The 25,793-nt window shown below is 44.7% G+C and overlaps 1 protein-coding gene across 1 annotated transcript in view; it reads left to right on the top strand.

The window, feature by feature from the left end:
* LOC144682050 (uncharacterized) overlaps window positions 1-25,793 on the top strand; it is a 620,845-nt gene that overhangs the window by 568,271 nt on the left and 26,781 nt on the right. The window lies entirely within an intron of this gene.

Below are 25,793 nucleotides of genomic sequence, written 5' to 3' on the forward strand. Positions count from 1 at the left end.
GATTGTACTATGTGACAGTGGTAATGTTTTGTTGTTAGGCACCAATTATTCCATCAAGTATAACATAGTGGTGTTGGCACAATAATGGAGCCATCTCATTTAAAATTGTTGTTGTTTGAGATGATAGAAAGAAAAGCATGACTGTAGTACAGTTCAGAATGTCATTAGCATTTTACGAGTCCTGTAAGCCTGCATGTTTAATTGTAAGATTATTTCAAATGATCTCTTTCAAGAATTTATATCATTTCAACCTTCTGCTGGAATTTTTAGGACAACAAACTTATTGACTGTATTTTTCAAACAAGACTAACTTCAGCTGTGAAGATAAGTGTTATAAAATAATGTCACTTAAACTTAATCTTGCCAAGTTTTCTTACAAGGCAACCTCTCCACAGGGAGGGTAAATTAGATAGCTTGTGTCCCTGATCTGCTTTCTGCTACTCCTCATGGCTGTGCCAAGAGTGACATTGGTAGGATCTAGAAGCAGCTAACGAGTAATTTGTGATATAGAAAAAAAATTTCAAAGCAGAAAAAAAGTAATGCTCTTTGTCACCTATAATTTATCTGTATATTGTAGCAGTGCGTCATTGTTCCCGATGTTTCTATTCACCACTTTGTGAATAGTGTCTGACATTAGCTTCAGCATGATCACAATAAGTAATAGTGGCTATGTCAACCGGCAAACATCCACAAATTCAATAGATTTTTTCACTAGTAACACTATAGTTAACAAGATTAACAACATCAGATAAAAGCAAAATACTGTGGATGCTGGAAATCTGAAACAAAAACAGAAAATGCTGGAAAAACTCAGCAGGTATAGCAGCATCTGTGGAGAGAGAAACAGAGTTAACGTTTTGAGTCCGTATGACCCTTCTTCAGAGATTAGCAACATACTCTGTTGTTTTGCAATTGATGATTTCAAAAGTATATCTGTACAAATACATTTTAATTGCAAAACATGGAAAAATCACTTATTTATTTGATCGCTGTTTGTGGGACCTTGGTGTATGCAAATTGGCTATCGTGGTCCCCTGAGTTATAATTGTGACTATTTCCGAAATACTTCATTGGTTGTGAAGCACTTAGGGATGTCCTAAAATCATGAAAGGAGCTATGTAAAATTATAAAAGGTTAAAGTGCCCACTCACATATCGTAAAGTATGAAAAGGCTGTGATTTTAATCATGACTGAACTTCTAATTACAATGGGCCACAATTTGTTGTCAAAATAATGATGAGTCATGACGAGTGCTTGCTGTTATTTATGGATAAATGGTATAACAACTTCAGAAAATACATTGTCCCATACCAAAAATAGACAATAACCTAGGGTCTAATAAGAGTGAGGAGATTAGGGAAATTAATATAATCAGAGGTAAAGTACTGGAGAAACTTAAGGGATAAAATCCGACAAATCCCCAGGACCTGATGGCATTCGCCCTAGGGTTCTAAAAGAGATAGCTGCAGAGATAGTGGATGTCCTAGCTATGATTTTCCAAAATTCCTTAGGTTTAGGATGGCCCCACTAGATTGAAAGTTGGCAAATGTTACACCACTTTTCAAGAAAGGGGGAAGAGAGGTAACAGTGAACTACAGGCCAGTTAGCCTAACATCAACTGTTGGAAAAATGTTGGAATCTATTATTAAGGAAGTGTTAACAATGCACTTAGAAAAGCATAGCATGATTATAACAAGTCAACATGGTTTTACTAAAGGGAAAACCTGTTTGATAAATTTATTTGAACTTTTTGAGGATGTAAATAGCAGGGTAGATAAAGGGGAACTAGTAGATGTAATATACCTGGATTTCCAAAAGGCATTTGATATAGTGCAGCACAAAAGATGATTAAGGAAAATAAGGGCTCATGGAGTTGGGGGAAATATATTAACATGGATAGAGGATTGGTTAGTGAATGGAAAGCAAAGAGTGGGCATAAATGCAGCTTTTTCAAGTTGGCAGGCAGTGAATAGTTGAGTGTTGCAAAGATCAGTGCTGGGGCCTCAGCTATTTACAATCTATGTTAATGACTTAGATGAAGAGACAGAGAGTAATGTATCTAAGTTTGCTGATGATACCAAACCAGGTGAAAAAGTAAGCTGTGGAGAGGACACAGAGAGGCTGCAAAGAGATATAGACAGGTTATGTGACTGCGCAACAAGATGACAGATGGAGTATAATGCAGGGAAATGTGAAGTTATTCACTTTGGTTGTATGAATGAAAAAACAATATTTTTTAAAAGGTGAGAAATTTGTAAGTGTTGATGCTCAAAGAGACTTGGGTGTGCTTGTACAAGGAATGCAGGAAGTTAGCATGCTGTTGCAGCAAGCAATTAGGAAGGCAAATGACATGTTGGCCTTTATTGCAAGGGAATTGGAGTACAAGAATAAAGAAGTCTTGCTATAGTTGCTAGGGTTTTGGTGAGACCGCATCTGGAGTACTGTGTGCAGTTTTGGTTTCCACATTTAAGAAAGGATTTAGGGATTTTACTGTGCAAATCATTCACTCAGCTAGGCCATTAGATCTAGAGTAATGAGGAGAAGAAGTAGTGTGATTGATATTCCACTTCTCACACATATCCTGAAATGGCTTACCAATAAACTGTGGATTGTTATCTGTAATGATCTCTCTAGATACATCAAATAAACTGAAAATAAAACTTAGATAATGAGCGACAGGTGTACTTGACATATTTTGCAATTTTCAAATAATGGGGTATTTGGTAAAGTAGTCAACAATGATGATGAAGTTAGTGCCAAGGACATGAAAGAGGTTAGATTCAATTTTGGACCAAGAATGGGTAGGAACTTCATGTAGAGTCAATGGTGTTTTGTCCTGACTTGGTATGTGCTCTTGACAAACCTTGCACTTCTTGCTGATGATTTCAATGTCATTGTTCATACCCGGCAATTGACTATCTCTCTCGCGAGTCTTCTCATCTGATTTATGCCCATAACTGTGTGCCGAAGTTGGTGAAGAATATCAGGTTGCAAAGATTCTGGTATGATGACTTGCCTGCCTTTAAAAATGACCTCCCAAGGAGACATCTGGCTCATCTTGTAAAGGCCAAAATTGGCTCATGTGTTCGTGGACATGCTGAATTGAATCAGGCCATCCATCAGTGATGGTTTTCTACAGTTTCTGTAGAGTGGAATCTTTCTTCATTTCTTCTTGTAGCTGCTGGCATTTGCATTACGCAAAATGTACCAGATCAATTTGGAGAACATCTTCAAGTTGAAAGTCAATTAAATCATATTGTGAAGCCAAGGATATGTCTTCTGTTTTCGGTGGGTTAGACAATCTGCTAACTGTATCTGATGTGACCATCAAGTTATCTGGCTTGTACCTAATCTCTCGCAGTTGTAACCTTGAATCTTTATCAAGGCACATTGCAATTTTGGCGGTGCACTAACTTTCACCAAGTCATCTCCAACAGCTTGTGGTTGGTCACTACCATAAATCTTTTGCCAAATAGATATGTATGAAAATACATAGGGCAGAATTTTACGTCCTGTGGGCAGGTGCACGCTTGACCTGATCAGGCGCAAAATAGCGTGCGATATTTCGGTCAGCAGGTGCACACGAGAGTTGGCAGCACGCCTGCCGACAATTAAGAGGCCTATTAAGGCTATTAATCAATTAATTAACCACTATTTTACGCTGCCCATCCAACCTTATGGTTGGAGGGCAAGCGAATCAGCCAGGTGGCTTTTTTGAGGAAACCTCTTCCGAGGGCGTGATGATTTCCAATATTAATTTTTTAAAAATGTTTGGGCAGAATTGTTATCATCAACATGTTTAGGTAAATGATTCTTACGTGTGGGAATTTTTTCCGGGATTTTAAAGTCTTTAAGGGTTTAGAATTCTTCAGCTCCCTGAGGCAGCTCTTCATCTTCAGGGAGCTTTCATTGCGCACTCCCCCGCACCGGCGCAGACTTCAGCGCTCACTCTGCTCCCGCCCCCGCCCCGGTAGCGCTGAGCCTTTTGGCTTGCATTTCATGCTGACCGGCCATTAACTGGCCAGCCAGCATGAAATCGCAGCCAGGGGCCGATCGTGGGCGACAGGCCATTTCCTGGTCGCTCCCAGGCCTGCCCATCATGCCCGCCCAACGACCTCAAAATCCTGCCCATAATTCAAAATATTAAAGCTAATGTTTACTGCTTGATGTTGGAGCAGTTGGGTTGTGTTACAGACAGAGATTTTGAAGCAAATGCAATCGGTTTGCCTTTTTGTAGTATGCATGCTACCAGACCTTTCTGTGAGGCATTTATCTCCAAGACAGTTATCTCCCTAGGATCGTAAAATTGCAATGTCAATGTTTCAGTACTTCGGAGAGGTATTGGTGGCCTTTGTGCCACATGAAAGACGCATCCTTTCTTAACAATTCCCTTTGTGAGGATGATTTTTGGGCAAAATTGGGAATGTATGGAGGCAGGAAATTAAAGAGACCAAGACATCTTCAAAGATCGTCCTTATCTTAAGGAGTTGACATGGCTTTAATATCCTGTATTTTACTTGGATCGGGATATATGCCTGCACTGTAATAAATAGAACCGAAGAAATTGATCTGCTGCACATTGATGGCACATTTCAGACTTTTGAACTCCAATCCTTCATTATATGCTGCTTGCATCAATGTGTGCAAGTTATGGTCATGTTCTTGCTTTGTTCTTCCCATGATGGCAATGTCATCGACAATACAGATGCATCCTGGCATAGTACATGTAATGCAGTCCATGTGAGCTTGAAAGAAATCCTGGCTAAAGCTTGAAAGGAAGTTGAGAACAGTATTGTACAAATGGGGTACGAAATGTCATGGATCGAGGCATACTCTCAATGATTCACCTTTCATTATGACACATGTAATTGAGCTGCAGCAGTCTGTATGCTGTTGTACTCTTCTGATGATTCATTTTGTCTAGTTTGGCCTTCAATTATTTGTCTTGTAAGTGGTTGCTGCACTTATGGAGTGGATCAATGGATGGATTAGCACCCTCCTGCAAGTGAAGTGTTGCAGTTCCCTTGAAACTGCCAATTTTGTTGAAACATTCTGGATATTTCAATATTAGGTCATGAACTGTGGTGATAGAAGTAGTTTCTAAAGTTGATGTGCTTTGTAAGGCCTGACTAATTCCTTGGATTGTCATTAGTGTGAGGTTGCAGCAGGCCAGTAGACCTGCAATTGCTAGGCCTTTAGTGTCCATGACGTAGAACATTTGTGGCACCCAGGAGGATTGATTGTATTTGTACTCCTGGACTATGGAAGCTGCACATGGAATTAGTGAACCATTGCATGCTGAGAGTTTCATAGCAGTAGGTTTCACCATGGCCTTCCATGTCTGTGGATGCATGTCTTTTAGAATCCGTGGGGTAATATGTTGGCACTTGCCCCTGTGTCAATCTTGGCCAATCCACTCTTCTTCTCATTGTACACATCATCATTATTTTCTAGTTTGTCAATCACCTCGTGTGCATGTTTCTGACGGGATATTGGATGGTTATTCTTATTGCTTGAAGGTACCCATTGTGTACCGTTTGTTTGGATCAGCGCATGCTCTTTGTAATTGCATCAGCCTTTGCTCTCGTGCACCACCACTGTCAATGGCCCTTTCTGCAACATGCCTTGCAGAATTGCTGGAAAGCTGGGCATTTCCTTGGTGCAGGCAGAAGGCCACCCCTTCCACATGGCTTGCTAGGCTTAGGTGTTGTAGTAAGCATGTCAACAATTGGGGTTGTGTGTAGGATCTGTAAGCTCCATTGACCTGGGAGGATCGCTTCGTACTTAGGTCCATCCTTGAGTAGTTCGTCGATGCTATACGTTTTGGACTTGTCTAGCAGATCTCTCTGGAATGCTTCCATGGGAGTGGATGTAATCACCAACTCAACAACTCTGTCTGATAGTTCTGCATTTGAAAAAAAATCACAGTACATACCCTTTTCTCAGCATGTACTGATGAAGTGGTCTATGGTGTGGTGATTGTTGCTTTTAAGGCCAGCTTCACTGAGTAAGGTCACGTGGTCAGAACAGAATCAACACCGAGCATGGGGAAGCTTATACAGAGCGGAGTTTTCCTAATCTAGAGTGTGTAATGTAGCCTTGCTAGAGGCCTGCAGCTAATCCAGCAGCTCTGTAAATAAAGTTCGTTGTTCAACTAAAGATCTCTAGAGAGGTCTCGGTAGTACATCTCTACGTATGGATTCTGTAGGCTGTTGTCAAAATGACATGGACTCTAGTCAATCAATGCAGAAATTTAACCTGATTCTGAATCGGTCTTCCAATGTAGTCCATATCTTTTGGGGGTCCTTCAGCTCTTCTTCTTATCATCCTAACATATTCAGCCTGTGTAGACCTTCATTCTCAATTGTCAGGTGAATTTTTATGTCTTGCTTTTCTGGTTCAGACGCACCTGATTAAAGAAACCATAGCTCCATGCGCTGTTTGATCATTTTGAATTCAGATGGTAGGTCAGCTGCATCCCAATTTAAACTGGGGAATTTAGCGGAAATTTTGACAATATCCCTTTGACCTTCCTTCTCCTCTTGTACCTGGGATGAGTGTTGCTGTTGCACTTTCGTGTGCTTTTCCGAAGCTCCAACTGTTATAAGCACAACCTTCTCTGGCCCGATTTTTATGACTGTTGTTTTTTAGTTTGTCGCTCCCTCGCTCACCATCGATCCAACCCACACCCTGGTCACTTTATTGACTGAGCTGAGCCGGGCTGGCTCTCTCGACATGTTCTACTCACCATAAGGGATCCATCTGCCTACCAGCTTTTCACTTGAGCACTATCCCAGCACTATGTCTTCAAAGCCTTTCTGTGCAGTCACCACGCTGTGGTTTCAATAATCCCTGATACTGCGGCTTTGTTGTGGTCTGACCAAAATGTCATGGGTCATCTCATGCCATGTAGCATAATCTAAGACTGCTCACCATGTCATGCCTGTACTGAATCTTACTGACTGGCTGAGTACTATGTCGTTTAGAAGAAACCACTGCTGCGCACCATGTCATGTGTGATGTAAAGGCATCAATCACACCTAAGGGATTATGCAAACATGGTGTGGGTTCATTTATTAATTCCAAGCACATGTGAACAGATATACATGGATAGAAAGCTTGAGAACATCAGCTGCAGGGCTGTGTGTCTGTGTTCTGCTCCAGGCCCAAGTGAAACTGAGGCTGCATCATATAACACACTTCCCTTTAAGTGATGGCAAGCTGCTATCTCTTAAAGGCATATTATAACATGTGCATAAAACATGTGCTAAGCCAGTGGTGGCTCTGTTTTACTTGTCCAAACCCTGGGCGGCCCAAACAATTTTCAGAGAATTAGTTTTTAAGGAAACCAATTACTTGAATACAACTGCTTCATTTTAAGCTGTAAATCCCTTGACTGCAGTTATAGTTAATGTTTCCATTAGTTATAAAATCACTTTACAAATGGCATTTTTAAAAACACATAGTAGTTTAAATTCATGTAAACTGGTAATAATGAAAAACTTTCAATGACATTTTACAAGGACCTACTCTGAAGCGATAGATGTCTGATTCCTCGCTGTTCTGTGTGGCTTTTCAGACTGATAGGTAAATGTGAGACTATGCATCTAGCGTAGGATCTACCTGAATAGAAGGGCAGGTCGTAGAATGGGTCCAATGGTGTTGTAACCTATCTGTGGCCAGTGCTGTGGTCTACTTAGGCCCCCTAACAGCAGCCCTGCCTTATGGAATTTCCCCTCCAATAATTAAAGTTGTATTTTAACTTCAAGAGGTGTATTATGAAGTAGAATTAGAGAAATGTGAAAAACTGTGGTACTCAAATTTGTTCCTTTGGGGTAAAAAATTGCTTTTGTAACTTTTCATTTTTGTGCAAAATTATTATTGCAGTCAAAAAGTTGAAATGTGAAGCTTTCAGTGATGAAAATCATTCATTTTTCATGTGGGGGTATCTTTGCAAAAACATGCTGCTTAATTTGTTCTCAAGTTACATATATTTTATTTACTTGCCTGTACAGTGCTAACAGCTATTATTTGTGTAAAATTCTGTCATGACTTTTTCAGTTATCCTCAATAATAGAACGAGATTGTTTCTCAGCGTTAAAAGAAAGATTTGAGTTCTAAGATGGCCAGGCCTTTGGCGGGCATTTAGATGGCTTTGTAACCCAAATCTAGAGAGAGAAATTTTATCACAAAAATATTTGTCATAGCCAAGGTCAGATTTATGCACAAAGTGATTTTTGGTGCTATGTTCCTGTGCAGTAGAAAATCTGTAACCTAGAAATTAGTGAGTAAGAAAGAAAAAGACCCCATATTTATTTCACGTATCACAGGGAATCTGAAAGTACAGCTGCTTATAACGGCTATCACTATTTCTATGTAGCAAAATGTGGCAGCTATTTCGCATTTAGCAAATTTTCGCAAACTATTGTAAAATGAATTGCCAGTTAATTTAGTTTTGGTGATGAGAGCAACTAGAGAACTTCTTACCCTTCTTCACATCGTGCCATAGCTTCGTTAATGCCTGCTTAAAAGACAGGGGCAGAATCGTCCCAGATTTGCAAAAAGTGCAGTAGTGGGTGAGAAGAAGGACATTTTACCCGCCGGCCGCAATGGTGGGTTTTTGCACCGTTTCATCCCATTCCCAACGTGTCCCTTCTCAATAATAATGAATTCTGGGAAACACACTGGATCGCTGGCGGTGTGGCGTCTGATTCACCCACCCAGCCATCACCTCACACCTTCAATAATCTGGGTGCCATATTCAAAGGGTGCCCCTGCACAGAGTGAGCACTCTTTAAGGGATCGGAAGCTGCTGCAAAGTCATGGCTGCCAAATGGAAACACGCTGCCCCCAAATTTAGCAACACCTCCCTTGAGCGCCTACAGGATGCAGTGGAGACCCGCTGTGAAGTCCCCTACCCCCGCTCTGGATGAAGACCAGCAAGTAAGGTGACCAATCCAGCATGGGACGCAGTGGCAGTGGTGGTCAGCGCCAACGTCCTGCAAAAGAGGACAACCACCCAGTACCAAAAGACCCATCTGGTTCACTAATGTCCTTTAGGGAAGGAAATCTGCTATCCTTACCTGGTCTGGCCTACATGTGTCTCCAGACCCACAGCAATGTTGTTAAATCTTAAATGCCCTCAACAATGGCAATTAGGGATAGGTAATAAATGCTGGCCTAGCCAGCAATGCCCAAGTCCCATGGACAAATAAGAAAAAATCTCCTCCACTCCATCAGGGTAAGTCATTCTTCTCATCACTCTCAACTCACACACTAACAAACCCATCACACATCCACAGGGCCCTCATTCACTGCCAGTTCAAGGGACATCACCATTCACTCTCTCACACACACCCTCATCTGCCCTGTAATTTGTGTCCTCATCCCGTCCATGGCAACACCCGCACATGCCAGGCATCCTTCCCATCTGGCCTGCTTACACTCTCTCCACCTGTATTCATGCAGGACAAGCTAGCACACAACAAGAGGGAGAGGCTGCTGTCTGGTCGAGGAATGCCTGACATTAAGGTGCTTACAGATTTTGAAAATACAGTCATCCGGCTGGTTGTCGACGATATGGACAGTTCCTGTGCTGATGGTGAAGTTGGCGGTGCTCAACCAAGTGAGGATCCTGCAGTGCAACATCCATCAGACAACTATGCTGTGAGTCAGTTCCCCTGTTCCGCAATCCCGTCATGCAATAGTTTTCTCTCCTTGCTTTCTCAGGCATACCTGGGAAGCAGCCAAGGGGGTCCACGACCCAGGTTCTCGAATCAAGTCCCGAAGAAACCTCAGAAGAAGAATCTGATGACACCCTCATTGAAGAGCCTCACAGCGCTCACCCACACCCTCCACCAGCGCAGAGACACACACCTCGGTGAGACCTAGTTCTAGAGTAGTCTTGGGATCACAATCTGGTGAGCACATCGCACTCTGATCCACAGCAAGCGGCAGCAGGGACTTCCCAGGTTTCTGGCACTCGGAGGACTGTTCGAGGATGAAATCTGCTGAGTCTGAGTCAGATGAGGAGCCTCTGGACTTGGGCATACCTCAGTTGTTGGAGCTGCAAAGGCAAGCTCAGGGACATCAGGAAGGGATGACTCCTCGGATTGCAAGCCACAATGGAGGAGGCTGTCTGCCTTCACTCTGAGGTGATAGTACCAGCATGCCAACGTGCAGAGATCAACACTGATAGGATGGCGCCTGCCATGGAGACCTTGGTCCAAAACATTGGTCCTGCACTGCTGTGTGGGCTGAACTCCATCGCTGATGCCATAGTTGGCCTCCAACGGTGTCAAAGAGAGAGGGGTGTGGGGCAGCTCGATCTCACTCCAGCTACCCCTTCTCAAGGAGTCAACCAGTGGCCTTCGGACACCCATAAGGAGGAGGATCAGCAGGTGCACAGCCAGGGGCCATCCACCCAGGTGACTCCAGGAGTGCCCGGCCCATCCGAATCCCCTCTTCCTGTGACCCCAGCAGTTCCAGCTCCACAGGTTGAGGTAGCTGCCACTGCCACACACAGCAGGACTCCGAAAGCAGGCCGGGGACCTCCAGGTCTTGGGCCTCCAGAGGACGTCCGCCAAGGTCATTACAGACAGGATGTAGTGGTCAGCAGGCTGCCTCTGTGGATGTCGGGGAAGCACTAAGACGTAGCATCAGGGTTAGGAAGGTTAAGAAGATGTAATTGCACAGCCTGGGCACCGGTTTTAATCACTAGTACTTAATGTTCACTATTACAAGTAAATTTCCATGAATGTCTCATTGCCTATGGCTCCTTTTTATAATGAGCAATGTTTTTGTCGCTCAGATGTGAAACCTTGGTTCCTGCATAAGGTAAAGGCAGTTGTCTCAGTCCAGGGCCTCTTCCCTGTGCAGTGTTTAACCTACAGACCAAAGTGATGGTCCTGCCTCACACTCACTGGACACATTAGTGATGCCTGCACCTCGATGGCGCTTGTCATTGCTGCCGGAATGTCGCGGGCAGGCAGCACAGAATTCTGTCATTCTCCCTGTGAGCTCTCAGCACCCTTGAGATGGGTTTGGCTCCCCCCATCTCTTCAGCATCTGTGACCAGTGACTCTGTGCTGAAGGGGTCAGATGCTGAAGGCTGACAAAGGATCAGGTGCATTTAAAGTTTCACAGCTACATCTCTATGATATGACCCTAATACAGAGTGCAAGTGAGCTGCCCTCAGCCAGACAGGAGTCAGAGGCAATGTGAAGATCTGTGGAGTGTCCTCACTGCATGTCGTCCTCATCCTCCTGCAATCTTGCGACTATTGGGATCTCCACTGTCTCCATGACATGAGCCTGAGCACTGAGAGTATGTGCACTACCATCAACCACATAGGAGCCAAAAATTCACAGATGCAAGGTGAGGATGTCAGGCATCTCACTGCATCTTGTCATCATTCTCCACGAACCTGGCAGCTATGAAGGCCTACCGAGCACACCTGCTTCATCTAGCAGTGCAATGGCCTCATTGCCGGCATCCTCGCCTTCTAAGACCTCATCACCCATTGGAGGATACGTGCAGCTCCCCCATCTCCTCCTTAGCCAGGTCTTCCCCCCTCCATTGCAGCAGCAGGTTGGGGACAGCGCAGCAAGCCACGGTGATACGCGACACCCTCTGGAGACTGTATTGCAGTGCTCCACCAGACCTGTCGAGGCACCAGAACCTCATTTTCAATATGCCTGTCATTTGCTCCACCAAAGTCCAGGTTGCGGCATGAGCCTCGTTAAATCATCGCTCTGCTGCAGTCTGAGGCCGCCGCACAGGCATCATCAGCCATGTCCTCTGTGGGTAGCCCTTGTCCCTGAGGAGCCAACCCTGCAGCTTCTCTGGACCCTGGAAGATGTCAGAGATCTAAGACCTGCTAAGGATGTAGGAGTTGTGGACGGTCCCTGGGAATCATGCGCAGACCTATAGCATGTGTTTGTGGTGATTGCACACCAGCTGAACATTCAGCAAGTGGAAGCCTTGCGGTTGACATAGTTGACTGATTGTTACCATGAAGATCTAAGCGCCACGTGAGTGCAGTCGATGGCACCCTGCACCTGTGGGAAACCTGAGATCTGCGCAAATCCCAGCGCTCTTGCTTCCTGGTTTTCCTGATCTTGGGCGAAAAACACAAAGTTCTGTGCCTTCGTGAAAATGGGATCCGTGACCTCCTGCACATGTGTGTGGAGTCTTGCGAGATCCTTAACAGGTCACCTGTGGAGCCCTGGAAGGACCCACTGATGTAAAAATTGAGCGCCGTGGTCACTTTCATGGCCACTGGCAGTGGATGCCCTCCATGGCCCTGTGGCAACAAATCCTGCAGCAGGTGGCATGTGAGACCGACCAGTTCCCTAGGCATGTGCAGTCTTCGGAGATACTGGTTCTCAGTCATCTGCAGGAATGACAGGTGCCACCTATAGACCCTGGGTCTAGCAAGGCATCTACGAGCAATGGCTCGCTGTGGATCTTCAGCTGCATGTGTGGCAGAACCTGCCACCTCTTCATCTTGAGGGAGGTGCTCCTCCTCTTGCTGAGCCTGGTGCCTCGCCGCACTCTTCTCTGCTCTCTGTAAGCTATGAGGCATACCACTAAATCACCAGGATCCATGATCCTGATGTTCTCCTTCTGCAGAATCAAAGAGAGAGACATGTGGGTTAGCATATGTGTCCTAAGAACCTCTCTTGGTTAAGTCTGAAGGCCCCTTCACAGGTGCAGGAGAGTGTTGGCCACCACTTGGATGGCCAGTGTGTAGTGCACTCATTGACTGTCTGAAACCCCACTCACCTCCGCCCCTCTCCACTTGACCAATTGGTGGCAGGTTCAGCCACTGGACTGCATGCTGTGCTCTCAGCTCAGGCGCAGGCATTCCCCTAACCCGCTCTGCAAGGATGCACTGTTAGCTTGAACCATAATGGATACTGGTTCACACCTTAATAAAGACATTGCAAGGGGCTGTGAGTGCCTCCACCAGTGACTGTGCCATGGCCACCTTTTGCAAGGCGATTATACAACTTGCCCAGTCAGCCAATTGCTCTGCCCCCACCAGAAAGCACATTAATTTGCAGTCTGTGCCCAAGGGGTGAAAAGTTCTGGAGCACGTGGTGGCACTTTCATGCCTTTGTGTTGCTTGAGTGGGCAGAAAAGCTTCAGGGGCCCGACTCCATGCATGTCAATGGAGCTGCTGCTGAACGGTCTCAGCTGTGGAAGAAGGCTCACTTTTGACAAGCTTCTCCAAGTGCATGGCTGCTTCCCTCACCCCCGCCCCTCAGGCCACCCTGCCCCCAGCATGTGCTTAAGTAATTCCTTCAGTCTGTGTTGCCTTGCTCCCCATCCCCTGGCATGTGCTTCAGTATTTCCTTCAGTCTGTCTGTGCTGCCTTGCCCCCCTCCCACGCCCCCCAGTTTGACCCACACTGAAGATCTTGCCCCAGCACTGCATTGAAAGCCAGCTGGGAAAAAGTGACTTTCCTGTGCCCCCATGAATGCGCAAGCGCCACATCCTTGATGTCCTGTGGGCGATGCTCGCAAGCGCTGCACAAGATTGTGTGTGCTCACCTCCGAGTTCCCCTCGAAGTTTAGGTCGCCAGGTTCATGCCTTTTAAAGGCAGTTGCAAAGCACACTGTTCTGATGTCACACCGACACGGGAGGTAAATTTGACATGGGGATTCTGGCAAGCAGGGCTTATAATTTGATGCAAATGTATTAAAAAGACGTTCCTGATGTGTGGTGTCAGGAAATGCGGCCTGCCATTGACAGATGGAACGAATGATCACAAACTGGTTTCAAACGGCTTAAAACTGATTTTTGGCCTTCTCGCCATATTGTTGCCCCCACTGCCTGCCATGATACCCAACTGTAAAATTCCAGCCAGGGTTTTGTTGTAACATTTGGTCCAAAGGGTGGTTAAAATAAATTGGCAAAGCTTCTATCAAAATAGCAGGCAGAGGGATATTATGCAAATGCTTTAAGTGTTTGTTGGCTAATTTCATAAACAGTAATTTCCAGCTTAGATGCTTCAGATTGACTATGAGACTCAATGTGGCAAGTTAATACATTTAATTGTACAAAATAGTGAACATTAATTTACAATACTGAGAGCAGAGTGCTGAATGACTATGGATTCCACTCAGTTTATTAGCATTCATTCCTGGACACGTTTGTGAACTTGATCCCTGTTGACTCATTAAATCACATGACCAAAGTCACTGCTGTACAAATCATGTCAGTTGCACGACAACATGAAGGCACAGGCCAAACTATTATCTGGTGTGAAATTTTATAGCAAGCATGGAAGATTGCTGCCAACCCAATCTGAATCATAAACAGAAGCTGGTTTACAAAGTGGAAAGAATTTTAAGGTGTTATCTATTGAGTATGAAAGTGCAAGTCTACTTCAAGAAGTGAGAAACGTATTACCATGGATTTACCGAACAATGGGCCAACAGAGAAGTTAGGACCTGTGATTTTGAATGTTGGGGAGAGGAGGAGGGCGACCGTACAGATCCCTAATCATTTTGGGGAAAGTGAATGGATAAATGAAATGAATATCAGTATTGTTCCTATGAAATGAATGTTGTGCAATGAAAAGTGTGCTGGTTCAGCTGATCTGCTCTTTGCTGTTCTATTTACATTTGATTGGATACACTGTTCTTGTAAGAATGTACATGTATCTATTTAAATAAAATATTTTCCTTCTGAAAAATCTTAGATATATCTTTATTCTGTAAAATGGAAAAGTGACTAGTTTGTATTCGTACTGCCTGAAGTTATCAGCTACAACATATTTCTGTTTTTCACTTTGAATATTCTTTAGATGGCATGCATAGAAATAACTTATCATTTACAAAGTTGACGCCTGCAGCACATGGCGTCTCACGCCGAATCCCTATAAAACCATATCCAGTGTATTCCACCTCCAGAATGCCAGTGCTAAAAAATAATTGCATATCTGCATGGATGGTCAGTGACTAAAGCATGATGCCAGCCCAACATAACTGGGAGTGACTCTAGATAGGACCCTGTCCTTCCAGGAACATCTGATGAAACAGCAGCAAAGGTCAAAACCAGAAACAATCTACTAACAAAACTTGCTGTATCTACGTGGGGCACTTCTGCCACAATCCTCTGGGCCTCAGCACTTGCCCTTTCATACTCTGCAGTACAGCACTGAGCACCTGTCTGGCAAAGGTCATCACACATGCACCTTAGTGGACACTCAACTGAACACAACAATATGCATCATAACTGGAACCGTCTGTTCAACATCCCTCCTCTGGCTTCCTGTCCTCACAAGTAGCACCCCACGCCACATCTGCTGACTGGTGAAAACCCACAAGCTGGTAGAAACCATCAGTGCTGCACCTCACTTGCCACTCCATGATGACCTATTCAATCCACTGCCTGCCTTCCACCTCAGCACCCATATGGAGCACCCTTCCTGAGCAAGGCCTAAAGAGCAGAAATCCTTTGGATCAAGGAATGGGAAACATGGGAAGTCACTAACAAGTTCCTTGTGAAAAACCTCATCTGTCGAATGGCAGGCTTTGAACCACCACGGTGAGGATGGTCCTTGCTAAACAGGTTCAGCACAGGCCAAGACCCCTGTGCAGCGAACCTCCACAGTTGGGACCTTAGCACAAACCCCTTTTGCACTTATGGAAAGAAACAACCAATACTACACATTACCGAGGAGTGTTCCCTTTACAGACTATGTGGCGGACTAATCATCTTAAACTTAGCAAATGAGGAGGCTGTCACTTGGCTTCAGGGATTTGCATTTGCTAAATAAATAAATTTATTTGTTTGGAAGATTAATTCCTTCCATTGCATTGTGGCTTCTCTATGAAAAGTCTCCTCAAGAGTGATACACAGATCTACCATTTGCTTTCTTGTATTTTCAATTCAGCATCTCTTTTCCTCTTTCCTAGATGTAGTTTTGCAAATTAAATTACATCTATTAATAGTGCAGAGAAAAACTACCTCAGCTTTAACCTGTCAGTCAAATGGTTGAGTGACGTCATGGATGGCTTGTTGATTGTGAGGAAACATTGCAAACAAGTTTCCTAAAATTCTCTGAAGATACCCCTGATCAAAGCTGTCCAGCAATGCATGGTCATTAGTCTTCAGCAGAACATTGACCACCATGCTGTAATACATCAAAGTGATTAAGCATCACACTTTGCTGGCTTGTTCCACCATACACAAATTCAGTCTTGAAAAGCTTTATAGTTTGTCCAATCCTTTGAAACACCTTCCAAGTCAATACCCTGTTTGCTAGTTGTCGCGTCCTCTATAGAGGGATCAATATAATTGCTCAGCATGACAGTATCATTGGCAAACTGTATGCATAGAAGATATCTGCAATTAATCCTAACCTGGTAGCTTTCAGGTGTCAATGTATCATCATAACACTGCAGGAAAGAGGAGAAAGAGCCCAGTTCTGCAGTACCCCACTAATAATTGAAAATTATAAACTCAGTTCACTATCTGCCAACATGCTTTGTCCATGACTAAAGATTTTAGATTGATGCACATGAAAAACTCAGGAGAACTGCTAGGTTAGTATCTTTAGACATTCCCCACTGGGAAAAAATATCCAATGCATTCCCAAAATTCGACCAAGTTCTTCACTGTTGGTTGACTAAACTCCAAAAGAATTGTTGTCAAATGTTGCAAAGTAAACATGTAAATAATGCAGGATCTATCTGATGCACTGAGCAATATCTTTCCAGTTACAGCCAGATGATTAATGCCTAAAGGCTTAAAGGTGGAGTTTTCCTACTCAAAGTTAACTTCACATTTCTTCTGTAATCATCTACTCCGTGGTTTCACTGTTTTAGTCTAGCTTGCATACTTTGGCCAGTTTTATAGTCATAGTACTTTCTTATCCATCAGTGCAATTTTGATATAGTTTTATGGAATTAAAAGTTTAAAGCTAAGCTCGCAGAAAATGCATGGTATTCGTAACTGAAGCCATGGGCTTGAATTTTTCCCTTGTCGGGCGCGCGCGATTGGTCTCTGACTGTGATTTCACACTGGCTGGCCAATTAACAGCCAGCCAGCACGAAACATGCACCGAAAAGCTGTGCTGCCGGGGTGGGTGCGGGAAGAGGGCGGACAACGACATCACTGCGGGCATGGGTGAGCACTGCGAGAGAGCTCCCTGAAGGCAGACAGCTGCCTCAGGGAGCTGCAGACACGCAAATAATAAAATGAAGCACTAAACTGCTGCAAAAAAATGTCCATGCACCACAATCAAGCACCTGAAAGTATACCTCATAAAAATGCTGTCCCCAGGTATTTCTTTTTATTTTATTCCCTAACGGAGATTCTATCCCGCCTTTGGATGCGGTTTCATGAAAAATGTGAAGGTCGTCTGGCTGATTCGCCCGTCTGCCAACCGTAAGGTTGGACAGGCCATGAAAAATCGCAGACAATTGTGCCGTTAATGGGCTTAATTGGCGGCGGGTGCACTTCCGGCTTCTGCGCGTGCCCGCCGAGCGAAATATTGCGTGAGTACACAATGACGTCGGGATGCTCGCCCGACATCATCTCGCATGATCTTGCGCCCCAATCGGGTTGGGCGCGCACCTGCCCACGGAATGTAAAATTCTGCCACATGGAGTCAGAGTAAATTCTTGTAATTTAAAAAAAAAATCATATTTTACTTTAATATACCAGATGGGGAGCTGAATAGACCTGTCAAAGGGCTTTGAGATGCTGGTAGTTTTGCCCCTCTATAAGCAGAACCCTGAGTAGTGGCCTCATCCCATGCACTTTCTGGCACGTGTGTAATTATTTGATGGAAGGATGCAGATATGTTGTCACCCAGAGACAGTGATATCATCCATGCCCATCCCTTGCCTACCCTTTCAACAAGGCTCAGTCTTAACATATTCACTAATCTAAGTGCGGACAGACTCTATGCGATTATTAACATAATCGAAACCTCTCTCAATGGCTGTCTCAAAAATCCTTCTCATTCAATGCATGCTGAAAATTGCTATGACTAGCATGGTGGTTAGGGTTCCATTGAACTTCAGCATAGAGAATTACTTGAGCATAGTCCATGAAGAAAAATTGGGAGCACAGGATCACATGTCAGTAAAGTCTCTCAATATCTTCCTGCATTATATACCTCCGTGTGCTGTGCCTAATGACTTTAATAATCACAACGCAATAACATGAAAACCTGAAATAAACAGAGAACATACTGGTAATATTCAGCAGGTCAGGCAGCATCTGTGGAGGGAGAAACAGGGTTAACATTCCAGGTCGATGTCCTTTCATCAGAACTGGGAAATGTTAGAAATATCATAGGTTTTAAGCAAATGAAAGGGAGGATGGGTAAAAGAACAAAAAGGAAGGTCCATGATAGGGTGAAGGGAAGAGAAATTAAATGACAGAAGGGCTAGTGATATAAGGTCAAAGGGGGTGGTAATGGGACGAGTAAAAAAACAGAAGATGTCTCGAGAGGAGATGTGAATGGCAGAATGATGAACAACTGCTGTCGCCAAGACAAATAAGAGTTACATGAGTTAAAATCAAAAGCTGCAAAGTGGCAGGGAACAAAATGGGGGCAGAGGTTACGGTCTGAAATTGTTGAACTCAATCTTGAGTCTGGAAGGCTGAAAAATGCCTACTTGAAAAATGAGGTGCTGTTCCTTGAGCTTACATTGAGCTCCAATGGAAGACTGCAGGAGGCAGAGGACAGAGAGGTCAGCGTGAGAGCAAGGTTGACAATTAAAACGACAGGTCACCAGAAGCTCAGGGTCACTCTTATGGATTGGATGAAGATGTCCTGCAAAGGAGTCACCCAATTTGTGTTTGGTGTAGAGCAGACTGCACTGTGATCAGAGAATACATAACACTAAATTGAAAGAAATGCACCTAAATTTCTGCTTCATCTGGAAGGGGTGTTTGGAACCTTGGAAAGTGAGGAGAGAGGAGGTTAAAGGGCGAGTCTGGAGAAGAGTCATATCGGACTCGAAATATAAACTGTTTCTCTCTCCACAGATGCTGCCATACCTACTGAGTTTTCCCAGCACTTTCTGTTCTTATTATAAAAAGGCTGGGGTTGCATTTCCTGTACTTGCATGGAAAGATGTCGTGGGAAGTGAAGGGGGTGTTGGGGCTGATTGACAAGTTGACTAGGGTGCCGCGGAGGGAATAGTCCCTTTGGAATGCTGAGAGAGGAGGGGAAGATGTTTTTGGCCGTGGCTTCACACAGTGGTGGAAATGATGGAGGATGATCCAATGAACACGGAGGCTGGTGGGTTGGAAGATGAGGTCAAGGGGAGCCCTCTCATTGTTCTGGGAGGAAGGAAAAGGGGTGAGATCAGAAGCACAGGAAATGGTGCGCACCTGGTCATCAACCATTTTGAGCGGAATTCTCGGTTGAGGAAGAAGGAAGACATATCAGAAGCGCTTCACTTCACTTCGTTCTTCACTTCGTTCTTCACCTTTAAAATAACTTTTTTAAATGAATCTTTTCAGCAGGCTTTTGCTTACTTCTCCTAAATCTCCCTGCAAGGCTCAGCAATGATCCTTTTTATTTCTCCTGCTGAAAAGCACCTTGGGATGTCAGAATATAAATGTAAATATAAATGCAATATAAATGTAACTTTTTTGTTTGCTGAAGCTTGAGTGGCCTTTTCGCATTCCATACTAGCCTACATTTTTATTTTCCATGATAATAGCACAACAGGTACTATAAAGACATTTAGGACAATGGGTTTATGTGCTTAATAAGCACATAGTTTATATAAAATGTCACGTTGAATAGTAAAATGCTGTACTGTGGTTTTGGTTCCATGCAGTTTCTATCACTGTTTACAATACATCACAGAATTAAACCAAAATAAATTATTCAAAAGAATAAATAAAATAGTAGACAGCTAATGTCTAAGAACACGTAAGGACATTTGTATTTCCCTTTCACTCAAATGCTTTCAGCAAGTATTACACTCAATGCCACAGTAGGTTGCATAGAGCAACCTTATCTGAAGCTTAATGTTAATTGTGGAATAAGCTGGATTTTCTGGAGCATCTCATTAAAGTTAATGCAGTATATATCAGCTACTCTCAGTGAATCTGTAATGTTAGTCCATGCAGCACCAAGCCCAAATCATTTGGTGGCAGTGACTGCATAATAGCACACCTCCTGCATCTTCATTAAGGTCAGACCCATGCATTGTTATTTAATGGAAGCAATAGATCATCTTAAACATTGCTCATTTCTCTCAGTGCAATTTTTGCAGCAATGCCTCAATGGTCACATAATTAGACTATGAATATTGGTGTACAAACACTTAATAGCAGTCATCGAAAATTCCTTTGTCCACTAGTTTAATACATGTATTTGAAAATGTTTACTGCTTCCATTAAAATAGTTGGCCAATGAATTTTATATGAGCGCATTTAGCATTTATTTAATAATATTTGAAGAGCTTAATTTCAAGGTGCGTCATGTTGACCACATTTTCTACCGCAAAATAGTCTGGTCACTGGGGCAACAACATACCTTCCTCGGGCTACAAAGAGCCTTTCTCTAAGTACTCTAACAGTGCCATGAATCAGAGGGCCCCAGGAGGAGTAACTGAAACTGAACTTCTAAAAATAATCAATGTATTTCTAAATCCTGTTTAAAGGCACTGAAAAAGCAGTATGAGAAATAAAATGTGGGATAATATTTACACAAGGACCAGATATATTGCAGTTTCACTGCCAATATGCACTGTGCTCAGGTCTCAAAGTTGTATTTAATATTCAGCCTCGGGGTATTCTAAGTACACATTTACTGAAAAAATAGGTTCCGCAAGTCTGGACTCTGGAAATACCTTGCCTCAGACAAGGGGACTGACAGCACCATTTGCTGGTCCTATATGATAGCCAAATGTCAGTTGGAATGGAAAACCTTGGCGATCCATAGAAACTATCCCTTGGCATTGGCACCCATGAAGGGAACGCTTCCACATTTCTAAATGGTCTATGCTTATGCAACTGCGGGATCACGGCAAGAAATGTAATTCGATGTCACGCACACTCACAACACATTGGCACAGATCAACATGCACACCTGGCTCTTATGTGAATTGGTTCCGTCTCAGCAGAAACATTTTACTAATTCAAGGATTAAATTATGAGAAAAGACTGAGAAAACAGGGGGCAGGATTTTCCCTCCATTGGGCGGGTGCGGCAGGCGGGCCCGAGAGTGGCCGCAAAACAGACTGCCACCCGCAATTGGGCCCCAACCGCAATTCCGTGCCGGCTGACCAGTTAACGGCAGCCAGCGTGAAAGGCACGGTAAACGGCTCAGCGCTGCCGGAGTGGGGGTGGGAGGAGGGCAAGCGCAGAAGCCTGCGCCTACACGGGGGAGTGCGCTCTGACAGCTCCCTGAGGGCACAGAGCTGCCTGAGGGAGCTGAAGATTTAGACAAAGGAAAATAGAGCTTTAATTAATGATATAAACATGTCCCCACATGTGACTCAGTCACATGAGGAGGGACATGTTTAAAATGAAGTGGAAAATTTTTTTTGAGTTTTTTTTACTTCCCATTGGAAACCTCATTCCGCCCATGGATGAGGTTTTGTAAAAAAATGGAAAGGCCGCCTGGCCTATTCGCCCGCCTTCCAACCGAACGATCGAGTGGGCAGTGAAAAATACAACTTAATTAATACTTTAAGGGCCTTAATAGGCTTCTTAATTGTCAGCAGGCGTAGTGCCAACTCTAGCACTGCCCGCTGACCAAAAGATTGCGAGAGGTTTTACGCCCGCCTGACAGACGTAAAATCCTGCCCAGGGAGTTTTCTATTTTCAAACATTACCCAAGTTTATAAGATGTTGAATGGTATAGAAACTGTAAATTATGACAGTAGAACAAGTGGGCACAGGTTCATATTAGTGGAAGTCAAATTTGGGACTAGACTCAGGAAATTCTTCTTTACACAAAGACTGATCAACAAATGGAATGGACTAAAGTGAAGTGAAGATGAAAACCCTGGAATCATTGAAGAAATAATTAGATGCTATGCTGGGGGCACTGCTGGGCATGTTTAAATGAAGAAGTTAAGATGAGTCAAAACTTTATTCATCCTTACCTATCTTGTGGCCTTGTACCAAAAGTGATAATGAAAGAAGTTTCTGTACTTTACAACTCTGAGAATTCCTAATTGAAATTATCCCTTAGATGTAAGGGATATCTTATAGGTTAGCTGGAATGTATGTTCTCAGCAATAAGCAACAAGATGAACCAGCTAAACCTACAATCTTTCACATTGTCACATTCACATCCTTGATGTTGTATGACATAAGCAATATGAACAACCTCATAACTTTCTCGCTGTTATGCATCAACTTATACCAGATGGACATACATCAGGAGATACTAGATAGTTAACTTTATAACTGACCAAAATTCATACTAAAGAAGACATTAACAGCTAAAAATTCAATAGGGCCCCATTACAAGCTCGGGGTTTGTAATGCACGATTAACAAACACCCGTTGAAAGTAAAGCTGTCTGCTCATTTCTATGGTGGCGACATGCAGCCCAGTACAAAATGTGATGCTGAATAACTGCATGCTTAGCAGGGGTCCTGAGTTTGTGTGGACTTGCACTATTTGAAGCTAACCTGCATTTCTTAAAGTGGAGGTGCATTCTGGCTGCCACAGCTCATTCAACACTCATAAACTAATTAGGAGTGGGAAGAAATCTGAGTAATGATGCAACAGGCCAGAGAGAGGACTGCTAGGCTCTTGGATGCAGCAGGTTGAAAGGAACAGTGACCTAGGCCAGGATTTTACAGCCCTGCCATGGCGTGTCCCCCCCCGGTGGATGCGGTGAGCCATATAAATCTCCTTTCAGTTCAGCAGGACCATAATATCCGGCCGGGCAGGAGGGGGCCATACAATCCTGGCCATGATCTGTCTGCAGGGGATCAGGAGGCCATCCAGACAGACACAGTAAAGGCAGTGAGACCAGCTAGCCATGGTGGTCAATGCCAGTCGTCTAGCTCCAGGCACTAGGATACAGCATTGAAAGAAGTTCAACAACCTTACATGAGTGATCAAGGTAAGTGACCACATATTCAAAAGCCATATCCCATTAATTGTACTATTAGCCTTGCACTCTGCTCAAGGCAGCATGCCTTCATCATTCACCTATCAAAAACCTCTAGCAATCAGGACTTATGTCTAAAGTACATATACTCCACCTCAACCTCACACACTTATCACTGCTGTAACCATCACATCCATACCTCCCAACTTCTACATGCTAACAGGACTTCCAGCTAGGATGGGTACATCATCCAAACACTTCCCTGTCTTTTGTTAGACAAAGCAATCCATAGTAGGCAGCAGCAGCAAACCAGCAGGGGGTAGGCACAGCTGTATATACTGCCCCTCATGGAGGAGACAGTTCTGAGGATAGCCATGGAATGGCCATCACTAAGGTTATTGCAAGTGGTGTTGTTGAAACCATCAAGGATGGTGGGATGTTCCTGCCTAATGCACTTTTTGAAACCCCACTCCACCCCCATCCAGCAATCTGGTGTGATACCCAAGCTGAAGAAGGTGTGACCATGCACCTCTTTTCCCACCATCCCATTCCCTCAACTCAATTCTTCCTTTGTGGGCTTATGCTTTCAGATACCCAAGAATTACTACTTGACCAGTGAGTACTGCCAAAGGATGAGGCTCTGAGGAAGAAACATTATGGGCGTAATCGTCCCAGATTTGCACTAAGTGCAATGGCGGGCAGGAAAAAGAACGTTTTACCTGTCGGCCACAATGGCGGCTTTTCAAACTGTATCGCCCCAATCCCGACTCATTAGTCATGCATTCCCAGGAAACATGCTGTTTCAATGGCGAGCGGGCTCTCATTCACCCACCACACCATTATGTTGCTGCTTCCTCATAGCGGGCGCCATGTTGAAAGTTCAGCCGCGTGTACACCTCTCAGTGCTTTCAGCCCAGGGCTTCTGCCCCGAAGGCATGGCCCCAAAAGGCAAGAAGACTGCAGCCCCCTGGTTTAATGATACATCCCTCGAGCACCTTTTGGATACCGTGGAGGTCCGCCATGATGTCCTCTACCCCCACTCTGGGCGAAGACCAGCAATCAAGGTCACCAATCCAGCATGGGAGGTGGTGGTCAGCGCCAATGCCCTGCAAAAGAGAGCAGCCACCCAGTGCCGCTACAGGATGAATGGTCTCATCCATTCCGCCAGGGTAAGTCACTCTTCTCATCACTCTCAACTCACACTCACAAACCCATAACACATCCATAGGTATCTCACACCTCAAGGGACAACACCACTAATGCTCAAACACACCCTCACATCTCCATCAGGCTCATACCCTCTGGAACTCACATCCTCATCATGTCCACGGCTCCGCTCACCTCACAAACATTCCATGCAGTGCCGTGTGTCCTGCTCACACTCTCTCCATCTGTTTTCATGTAGGAGAAGCTGGCTCAAAGCAGCAGGGAGAGGTCGCAGACTGGGGGCAGGGCAGCACCTAGAAGTCTAAGGTGTAGAAAAGTCAAGAAATTCTGATAACAGTTGGTTGCACAGGTGAACGCATTTTGTCATGTTACAATCTGAAAATCTATTCACTTTCACTGGATAATGTATAATGGTGTGTTTCAGCTTCATTTACAGACGTTGCGTGTCAGCCCCCTGCATCCCCCTGCACCCCACACGCTCCCCTTCCCACCCCACTAGCAGTTCAGCTGCACGCAGCCAGCCCACGAGTGATTCTGGAGGGAGAAGTTGTGTGTGGCAGGTGCAGGTCAGGTCTCCCACACTCGTGGATCCTTCCCCCATCACACTCACCTCAATGCCCTGAGCATTTTGAATGCTGCCTGTTGCAGTTCGCTTCCAGTTGTCCATCTGAGCTGACCTGCATCTCTGCCCACCCAATGATCATGCTCCAATGCAGCACCTGATCTCGCCCATTATGACCCTCGTTTCACTTTCGATTTAGCCAGCATGGTAGTGGTAAAGTTTTTCTTGAGTTACCCTGTCCTTTCCACTCCCCAGTCACCCATTTCATTTCCCCTATCACTGTCGAACCCCTGGCATAACCTTCCACCTCCCTACCGTCAACTACCAGCCACAACCCCTTTCTTTCTGGGGTGTCCAGGTGAACGTGCATGTTCACCTATCTTCCTGAAAATCAAACCCCCATCCACATTAACCTCCCTGACCTCCTCCTTCCCACCCCCAAGGACCGTTCGTCTTTAAGTCCCCACCAAATACCCTTGCCATCCCTCCTACCAATACCGTTGCACCCTCACCCTCTCACCCTACTGCCTTACCCTGCCCTTGGTCATTCTTACCATCCCTTCTACCATCTCCATCCTCACTTTGCTCCCCAGGAGGCAGTCATCTACTCCATAGACCCCTCCCTTTCTTGTTCACCTGGGCATACCACCTTCCCCCCCCCCGCCCACCAAAGACTCCTTCCCCACTTGGAACTCCTTCATTCCCTTGGAACCCCCCTCCCCTGCACCCCCAGACTCCTCCCACCCCCTCGCTAGACTCCTTCCCCCCCTGTCACACTCCTTTGCCCCCTCCCCCCCTTATCCTTACCCCTCTCCAGACTCCTTCCTCCACCCTTACTTCTTCCTCCACTCTTACTTCTTCCTCCACTCTTACTCCTTCCCCCGGACTCCTTCCTCCTCCCCCCAGACTCCTGCCTCCCCCTCTCCAGACGTCTTCCCCTCTCTAGACTCTTTCCCCCCTCCAAAATCCTTCCCTTACACCTTCGTCCCCCCTTACACGCAA

Source organism: Cetorhinus maximus, chromosome 6 (assembly GCF_964194155.1).
Source record: "Cetorhinus maximus chromosome 6, sCetMax3.hap1.1, whole genome shotgun sequence".
Taxonomy (NCBI): Eukaryota; Metazoa; Chordata; class Chondrichthyes; order Lamniformes; family Cetorhinidae; genus Cetorhinus; species Cetorhinus maximus.